Raw genomic sequence first — 9,915 nt, 5'->3', positions numbered from 1 at the left:
CGCAGAGATCACTGCAGCTGTGGTAAACGAGGGCAGGCTCTCTCCTGAGCTAGCAGCACCCCTGCCCATGGTAGTGATTTTGCAGGCTTGGGAATGGAAGTTGTAGGGACACAGAGCTTGTACCAGATTCTGGAAAGCCCCTGAAGCATGACAGGGTTGGATTTCCTCCAAGGAGGCCTTGAGAGGCCACTGTGTGAAGCTGTGAAGGTAAGCTCTAAGATGCAACAGAGACCTACAACGTTGGGGATCCCAGGATCATGGGACACCTGCAGAAGAAAGCAGCAGACACGGGGTGGAGCCTGCCCAAGATAGGGGCTAACATGTACTTTAGGAGATACAGCTAGACTTAAGTTGGATGCATAGCTAAGTCCACTGGAGCCCAGAGGATGCCACCAAGAGATGCAGGATGTCCGCTCAGGATGCTGGACGTGGACCTACAGGGTTCGGTATTTTCCCAGCTGGATTTGGTCCTGCTTCGGTGCCTTATTGGTTTCCACTGCTGCGATGAACTCCAAGACATGGGTACTAGAAACCAAACTTAGGTCTTTGAGAAGAGCAGCGAATGTTCTTAATCACTGAGCCATTGTTGCAACTCCTAGTCTGCTATCCTGTGTCTCCCAAGTGGAATGGAATGTCTACTCTGCGTCATCGTATGTCCGTGAGCTGGCTCGGGATGAAGGGGCTGCCTGAGGCTCAGAAGAGACGTTGGACTTTTGAAACGGTACTGGGACTGCTGATATTTGGGGTACTCTGAGAGATCAGACCAAATGCATTTTGTATTCCAAGGTAAACAAGGACAGGCCCCAGCTCTCCGTATTGTCACACTATCACAACCTCCTATTCCGATTTGAATGTGGAATGTCTACCGTAAATTCTCGTGTTTGAATACGTGGTAGATGAGAGATCATTGCAGCTGTGGTAAATGGGGGCAGGCCACCTCTTGAGCTAGCAGCATCACCTACCCACAGACATGCAAAATCACCTGGTAGCGCTCTTTTGGAAGGCTGAAGACCGAGTAGAGGGTAGGGGGTGGAGCCTCGCGGAGAGAATTGAGTCACAGGGGAGGGGCCTTGAGGTTTGGTGACCCAGATCCTTTCCCTTCTGTGTCGCCGGCCATTTGATTTTCCTGCCACCATGCCTTCCCCACTACAACAGGCTGTATCCCTTCTTAAACTGTGAGCCAAGCAGACCCTTCCTCCCTTAAGTTGCATTTGTCACAGCAGTGAAAAGAAAAAAAAACAAAAAAACAACTCCCCCTTCCTACTTTCCAAAACCCAGTGAGAGTTCTTGCTGTGACCCCCCATAAGTTCCATGGTACCTCATGCCGACCCCTCTCCATAGAGTTCCCTTTCCTGTCTGTGTCTCTCTTTTCTCTTGTCACAGCCAGCTGTATTTTTCTTTTGCCTGCTACCTAGGGACGTTCTCTGGTGAGGCTGGGTCCATCCTTTATATTCTTGGTGCCTCGAAGAAGCTTGCTCCAATCAAGGTGCCAGTCTAGGCAAAGCTCCATACATGGTAAGCTCTTAGCTTCCTCCTCATTGCTCTGGCCCATGTAGCCAGCATGCAGCCTTCACTGTTCCTCGCTGTTCCTCGCTGTTCCTCTGGTCCACGAGCCATTGTTGTAGTTGTTTGATGCTGCTGTGGGTTTACAGACAGGATTTTACTTTGTAGCTCAGCCTGGCTTTGAACTTGGGGCAACCTCCTTTATCTCTGGCCTTCTCAACATGATCTGCCACATTTGGCATGATCAGGTAGTTTAGCATCCTTAAAGCCTTGGCCCCAGTGCCTCCTCCTCCTCCATCCAAATGTCCCTGGATCTACCTAGGTGAAAGAAAACAAGTGCTTTCTGGTTCTTTCAAATGCATCTCAGAAATACTACCTTAGTTTAATGCTATGGGCTTCTATGTTCTAGCCTGGCTATGAGCACCTTAAATCCCATTCCATAAGTAGATCTTCTCGGTTGTTTTGTTTTGTTTGTTTGAGATAGGGTCTCACTATGTAGTCCTGGCTAGCTGCCCTCGAAGTCACCAGAGATCTGCCAACTTCTACCTCTGGAGTATTGGGATTAAAGGCGTGTGCCACTGAGCCTGGCACACAGATCACTTTATCATTAAAGTCACCCACCACATAATAAATGGAATGGTACAGTAAACACAGTAAATTCTGTCACACTCTACCAGCTTTTTTTTTTTTTTTTTAATGTATATGAGTACACTGTAGCTGTCTTCAGACACACCAGAAGAGGGCATCAGATCCCATTACAGATGGTTGTGAGCCACCATTTGGTTGCTGGGAATTGAACTCAGGACCTTTGGAAGAGCAGTCACTGCTCTTTACCACTGAGCCATCTCTCCAGCCCCGCTTTTGAACTCTTAACAGGTATCCAGCAAGCTGTTAGATTCTGAGGAGTCAGGGGCTGGTTGAGGCGGAATTAGCATCTCTGCCCTTTGAAACTCCAGCTGACAGGAGAGAAGGAATTATGCCTCTTCTCCCCCCGCCCCTACCACACCCCCTCCTTCCTTTCTCCTCTCCTTCTCCTCTTTTCCTCTTCTCCCTTCTTTCTCTCCTCCCTTCTTCCTTCCCCTTCCCACCCCTCTCCTCCCCATCCTAGTCCAGCACTAGAGGACAAACTAGACCCAGGACTTTGTCCATGCTGAGTGAGCACTCTGTTGTGGAGGTTAGCTGGCTCTTCAAATTCTTTTTTTTTTTTTTTTTTTTCATTTTCAGTAGCCTTACTGAGTTATGATTTGCATACTTTAAACTCATTCTGTAGTTTTTAGTACAGTTACAAAGTTGCACAACTGTGACAGAAGGACTCTATGTACCTCAAAGCCCCCTCCGCCACCACTCATCCTGTTTCCATTGCCGCCTGCATATTTGCATATTTGCATACTGGACATTTCCTACTAATAGGACAGGGTGGTCTGATTGTAAGGGTGAATCATTTTGTAACTGGCCTCTTTCACGTTGCATAGTCTTTCTCCGCTTCAGCTGTGCTGTAACATCTCTAAATACTCCATCTCTTTTCATCCCGAGTGCAGGCCATGATACGGTTACACAATATTTTATTTACCTATCCATCAGCTATTGAACATTGAAGGTTCCAGTACTTTTTGACTGTCATAGGTTATACTGTTACAAATACAAATGCACAAGCTGGTGAGATGGCTCAGCGGGTAAGAGCACTGACTGCTCTTCCGGAGGTCCTGAGTTCAATTCCCGGCAGCCACATGGTGGCTCACCAGCACCCGTAATGAGATCTGACGCCCTCTTCTGGTGCGTCTGAAGACAGCTACAGTGTACTTACATAATAATAAATAAATCTTTAAAAAAAAAAAACAAATACGCATGCACAAAATTTCATGTGAATATTCTGTTTCTCTTGGGTCTACCTCTGGGGTTAAAATGGCCATGACATAGGTTAATGGTCATTGGGATTCCAGGTTAGGGATTCCATTGTTGTGATAAAACACCACAACCAAAGGCAACTTGAGGAGGAAAGGGTTTATGTCATCTCACAGCTCTCAGCTCCCAGTCTATGTAGGAAGTCAGGGCAGGAACTCAAGGCAGGAATCTGGAGGCAGGAACGGAAGCAGAGGGCATGGAAGAGTGCTGCTTATAGCTTGCTCTTCATGGCTTGCTCAGCCTGATTTCTTACAGAACTCAGGACCACCTGCCCAGATGTGGCACCACCAATACTGAGACAGACTGTACATCATTAAAATTCAATAGAAACATCAAGTGTGTATGTGTGTGTGTGTTGTTTGTTTGTTTTGGACATGGGGTATAGCCCTGGCTGGCCAATTTGCTATGCAGACCAGGCTAACCCCAAATTCACAGAGATCTGCCTGCCTCTTCATCCCAAGTGGTGGGATTAGAGGCACTGGGCCACCACCACCTGGCTGAAGGCTCAAATTCTTTTTGCTTTGGTTCTTTTACTTGGTATCCATTTTGTTTGCCTATCTTGCTTGTGTATGTGCACACATGCATGTATGTGTCCACACTTGCATGTGGAGATCAAAGGACAGTTTTCAGAAGTTGGTTCTCTTCTACGGTGTGGACTTCAGAAACTCAACTCAAGCCCTCAGGCTTGTGCAACAATTACCTTATCCTGCCAGGTCTCTTGGATCTTCAGGGTCCCTGTTTTGTCTTTAATTTTGTTATATTTATTTATTCATTCATGTGTGTGTTTGGGGGGAAGCACACACACACACACATGCATATGTACAACACTACACATATAGAGGCCACAGGACAATTTGTGGGAGTCAGGTCTCTCTACCACATGGGTTCCAGGATCAAACTAAGGCCATCTCACTTCTCTCTCTCTCTCTCTCTCTCTCTCTCTTTCTCTCTCTTTCTTACACACACACATACTTTATTCTCTCTCTCTTTTGTTCTCTCTGTTTCTCTGTGTCTCTGTCTGTCTATCTCTCTCTATCTCAATAGGATCTTGGTATTATATAACTCAGGCTGGCCTGAAGCCCACTATGTGGCTGAGGCTGGCCTTGAACTTGTGGAAATCCCTCCTGCCTTGGTCTCCTGAATGCTGAGATTATAAACATGAATTACCTTATCCACGTGAGAGCTCAAATTCAGGTTTTTTTTTTTGTTGTTGTTGTTTGTTTGTTTTTGTATTTTTATTTTTAAGACAAAGTCTCACTACATACATAGCCCTGGCTGGCTATATAGACCAGGCTGGCCTCAAACTCACAGAGGTCTGCCGGCTTCTGCCTCCAGAACGCTAGAATTTAAAGCATGAGCTACCCTGGCTGAAAGCCTTTACAGAGTCATTACCAAAAATATCTTGGTTGCTCGAGGACCATGCTAAAGCAAGGAACAGCTTTCAGGGAACAAAGTCTGTGCTTTGGAAGCCAAGTGTCCTTCATGACACCCAGTTCACTGATGATCTTGAGCTGGGTTTTATAAACAACCATGAAGACATCTTTGGAGATCAGCCCTGCATTGCCAGAGAATGTCACTGGGAAACTGTTTTCTTGGCTCAAAGCATCTGAGCCAGGGAGCTGATTGGCCTTTTAAGGCTCATACTTCGCAGGCACTGGAGGGTTGTGAAAATAGCGCTAAATCCTAACATTGGCTTTGGATTGAATGGCAGAATGCAAAAATGATAGAACCATCACAGACTGAAAGTTGTTCCCACTGAGAATCTCAGATGGGCTGGAGGGATGGCTCAGGACTAAGATCACTCCCTGAGGCCACAGGACAAAGGCGGTGCAGAGGGCTCAGGTTCAGTTCCCACCACCCACATAGCATCTTACAACCATATATTATTCCAGTTCCAAAGGATCTGACGCTGTCTTCTGACCTCAGAGGGCATCGGGCACATACGTGATGTGCCTGGGTACATATAAACAAGACACTCAAACACACAAAGGATAAAGGAACACATCTCAGCTGGGGAGATGGCTCAGCAGTTAGGCAGTTTGACTCTTAGAACCCATGTCAGGCAGCTCAGAGCCCTCTGTAACTCCAGCTCCAGGAAATCCAATGCCTCCGGCTTCCACAGGCACTCCCACACAAGTGACATATATTCAGACAGACACACATGCATACATGACTAAGATTAAAATATATTTTTTTAAAAAGAAAGAACCCCAGAGCTGGTGAGATCGCTCAGCAGACAGAGGCACCTGCTGCCAAGTCTGATGGTCTGAGTTCAGTCTCTGATCTCCTTTCACATACATGTGACACACACATGCATTCATACACACACATACATACACACACATACATACATACACACATATACATACATACACACGCATACACGCATACATACATACACACATATGCATACATACACATACATGCATACATATAGACAAACTCATACATATGTACACACAATGCATACATAAATATAGACAGACAGACAGGATCCAAATAACCTAGCCTGCCAAAAATGAGAACCAAGGACTCAGCCAACAGTTCTCATGACACCAACTTTGGTCACCTGGCTTCCAGCCAAGCTCTTTGCTGACTAGAGATCATGGGGCAACCCCGCTTGCCCCAACTAAAGAACCACTCAATTTAGCAGGGCAGTGGTGGCACACGCCTTTAATCCAGCACTTGAGAGGCAGAGGCAGGTGGATTTCTGAGTTCGAGGCCAGCCTGGGCTACAGAGTGAGTTCCAGGACAGCCAGGGCTACACAGAGAAACCCTGTCTCGAAAAAACCAACCAACCAACCAAACAAAAAGAACCACTCAATTTACTCATGGACCAGAAGAAATAAAGTAGGTGTTGTCTTCAGTCACTAGGTCCTGGGGATATTTGTGAACCAGCAAACACTGAGCTACAATCTGACATGTGACAGTCATTTCCCTTCAAATTCCTGGCATCATCATCTAAAATGGAGGATCTGGATCGGTTCTACATTTACATACAACTGTTCATAAAATGATTAAAATTTTTTGTTTTTGTTTTGTTTTTTGTTTTTCTTTTTTTGAGACAGGGTTTCTCTGTGTAACCCTGGCTGTCCTGGAACTCACTCTGTAGCCCAGGCTGGCCTCAAACTCAGAATCCACCTGCCTCTGTCTCCCTAGTGCTGGGATTAAAGGTGTGGGCCACCACTGCCCGGCCAATGATTAAAATTTTTAAAACACCAGAGACCAAAAAAAAAAAAAAAAAAAAATCTTTCAAAACAAGTTTCCAACTAAGTATTCTGCCTTCTAGAGATATATAAGAGAAAATGTCAGTGACAATTATACGAAATAAAGTCTAGGATTTACTTCAAGATCATCTCTACTAGAAACAGGGAAAGCTTCAGATATGAAGGTAACAAGATGGATGACCATCAACTAGTGAGTTTTTGATGTTTGTTTGTTTGGTTGGTTTTCTGAGACAGGGTCTTGCTGTGTAGCTCTGCTGGGTCTGGAGTTCACTATGCAGCCCAGGCTAACCTGGAACGCCTGGAGATCCTCCTACTCCAGCCTCCCAGGTGCTGGGTTTCTAGACTCATCTACTGTGCCCAGCTTCAGCCGTGGTTACTCTTGGGATTCTAGACGCATCTACTGTGCCCAGCTTCAGCCGTGGTTACTCTTGGAGCTGAGTGGGATGCGTGCACTTACTATGCCAGTCTTCCTAAATTTTCTTTTCTCTTGAGATGCATTTTATTGGTGTGTCTGTGTGAGTATAGATCTATGTATTTGTATAGGTGCTCCCACCTCTGCAAACTCCAAGAACAGAGGCAGGCTTCAGGAGGCCTCCTGCATCGCCCTCCACCCAATTTTTCCTTTTCAGGCAGAGTCTCTCTATACCTGTAGCTTGTGTCTTCCTGGACCAGGCTGGAAGCCAGCAAGTCCCTGCAATCCTGTCTCTAGCCTTCTTGGGTGTAAGGTTCCAGGCATGGGTATGGCTTGCCCAGCTTGTTGTATGGAGGCTGGGACTGGAATTCCAGGCCTAATGATGGTGCAGCAAGGACTCTTAATATAGTTTTAAAAAGCCAAACCATAGGGAGACGTAAAAACCAAGACAACAAAATGTGAGAATTCTAAATCTAAGAATATAAGAATACTCTGAAGCTTAATCTAGTGGCCTACCTATCACTCAAACACCTGAGAGGCTGAGGCAGGAGGATTTTGAATTCTAGGCCAGCCTGGGCTACGTAGTGAGATCCTATCTCACACACCCTCCCTGCAAATGCACTATTTTTTTATCCTTAGTTTCTGTATGTGGTGTTTGGCCTGCATGTATGTCTGTGTTAGGCTGTCGGAGCCCCTGGACCAGGAGTTAAAGACAGCTGTGAGCCGCCATGTGGATGCTAGGAACTAAACCCGGTCTTCTGGAAGAGCAGCCAATGTTCTTAGGCACTGTGCCATTTCTCCAGTCCCAGGATAACCCACATTTGAATAACTTACTCTGCTGTTAAAAGAGGGCCACTAGTTAAATCCTCGGACTTTAGCACAGGCAGTTTCTTTTTTCTTTTTCTTTTCTTTTTTTGTTTTGTTTTTGGTTTTGTTTTTTTTTTGAGACAGGATTTCTCTGTGTATCCTGGAACTCACTCTGTAGACCAGGCTGGCCTCAATCTCAAGAGATCCTCCTGCCTCTGCCTCCCATGTGCTGGGATTAAAGCTGTGTGCCACCACTGCCCGGCTAGCACAGGCAGTTTCATGAAGAACAATAAATAGGAAAGTGGCCTAACACAGCCAGACTGTCTCCTAATCAGCAATACTTGGCCTTTGGTTTCATTTTTTGCACTTGACTTCTTTTGTTCACATGACAAGGAGAGAAAAACAAGTCCGATAAAAGCTATAAGTAGAAAATCACAAAAAAGAAAAATCAACACCACCTCCCCTCCCCCCGCTCTGTAGCAAATCCCACCGTGTGTCCTCCATCACTGAGGTGGGCTTTGGGCCCTGAATTACTGAGCATTTTGTTTTTAGACAAGGTCTCAGGTAGCACAGGCTGGTCTTGAACTCAGTATGTAGTTGAGGATGACCTTTAACTATTGGTCCTCATGTCTCCACTCCCCCAAGTTCTGAGATGATGGGCATGCACAACCATTCTGGGCTCAGGCCCTGCTGTGCATGGACCCCAGGGCTTCTTGCATGCTAGGTCATCTAGCAATTGAGTCACACCCAGCGCATTGCTTCCCCACCTTCTCTTCTTTTGGGGGACAGAGTCTCTATGTAGCCCTGACTAGCCTGGAACTCACTATGTAAACCATGCTGGCTTCTAACTCACAGAAATCCACTGCTTCTTTCTGCCTTTGAGTGCTAGGGTTAAAGGCCTATGCCACCGTGCCCAGCCCCATATTACCAACTTTGAGAAAGACTTTATTGCTTCTGTGTTCTGTTATGGGGGAAAAGATTAACCTGGTAAGTGTGAATTCTGAACACAACTTCTCTCCACATTCTTGTGAGGAACACTCAAGGGTGACAGCTGCCTAACGGACAGACAAAGCCTTCTCTCTTCCTTCTTCCCTTCCTTCCTCCTCTTCCTCTTCTTCCTCTCTCTATCCCTTTCTGTCTTTCTTTCTGTCTTTCTTTCTGTCTTTCTTTCTTTCTTTCTTTCTTTCTTTCTTTCTTTCTTTCTTTCTTTCTTTCTTTCTCTTTCCCTTTCTTTCTTCCTGTCTTTCTTTTTTTAAGCTTTTTGTTTTGAGGGAAATTCCAATGTTAACATTAGTTTCAATTTCCAAACCTCTTAAACCTCACAAAGCCTTGAAGAAAGAATTTGTCTCCCAAGTCATACATTTTCAACATTTACATAAAGTCCAATTTTTGTATGATTTTTTTTTTCTTCAGAATCCAGAGTTAAATTTTATGTGAAAAGTGAAGCCTTAGGAAAGAATTTTTACTTGCCAGAGACTGGAGCCAACTGGCTAAGGAGTCAAGTATTGCTCCTTACCTGGGCAGTTCCAGTTGTGAGGGAGACCCATGTTCAGTTAGGGGGAAGAAAAACATCAGCAGAGCTTCAGTAAATGCCAGTCAGGAAGAGATTCAGGGTCAGGGAGATGTTCCACGGATAAAGCACTTGCCATTTGAGTGGGAGGACTGGAGTTGGGGACCCCAGAACCCATGGAAATAGAGCAAGGTGGTCCCCCTGTAATTCCAGCCCTGGGAAGGAGACTGAGAGAAGCTGCACCCCTCGGTGAGCGAGAAGTTCAGTTGAGAGACTGCCTCACCGAAGACGGAGAGCCCTAACTAATACACCCACCGTTAACACTGGGCCTGTGCACATTCATACATATACACATTTGAACATATAAGTCACATACATATAGATGTAAATAAGAGGCATAAGTAGCTGGGTGTAGAATGAATTAAATATTCTAGCTAGCCCATATAAAGAACACACAATCCTGGTATTTTATTTACAAGCTGTAAGCCTAGATTGGGCAGATTTAGGGCTAGTCTTAATTACATCCCAGCCATATGCCCCCCCCCCCTTACTTG

This window comes from Mastomys coucha, unplaced genomic scaffold (assembly GCF_008632895.1).
Source record: "Mastomys coucha isolate ucsf_1 unplaced genomic scaffold, UCSF_Mcou_1 pScaffold5, whole genome shotgun sequence".
Taxonomy (NCBI): Eukaryota; Metazoa; Chordata; class Mammalia; order Rodentia; family Muridae; genus Mastomys; species Mastomys coucha.
The sequence above is the reverse complement of the archived record's forward strand: the minus strand, read 5'-3'. Positions refer to the sequence as shown.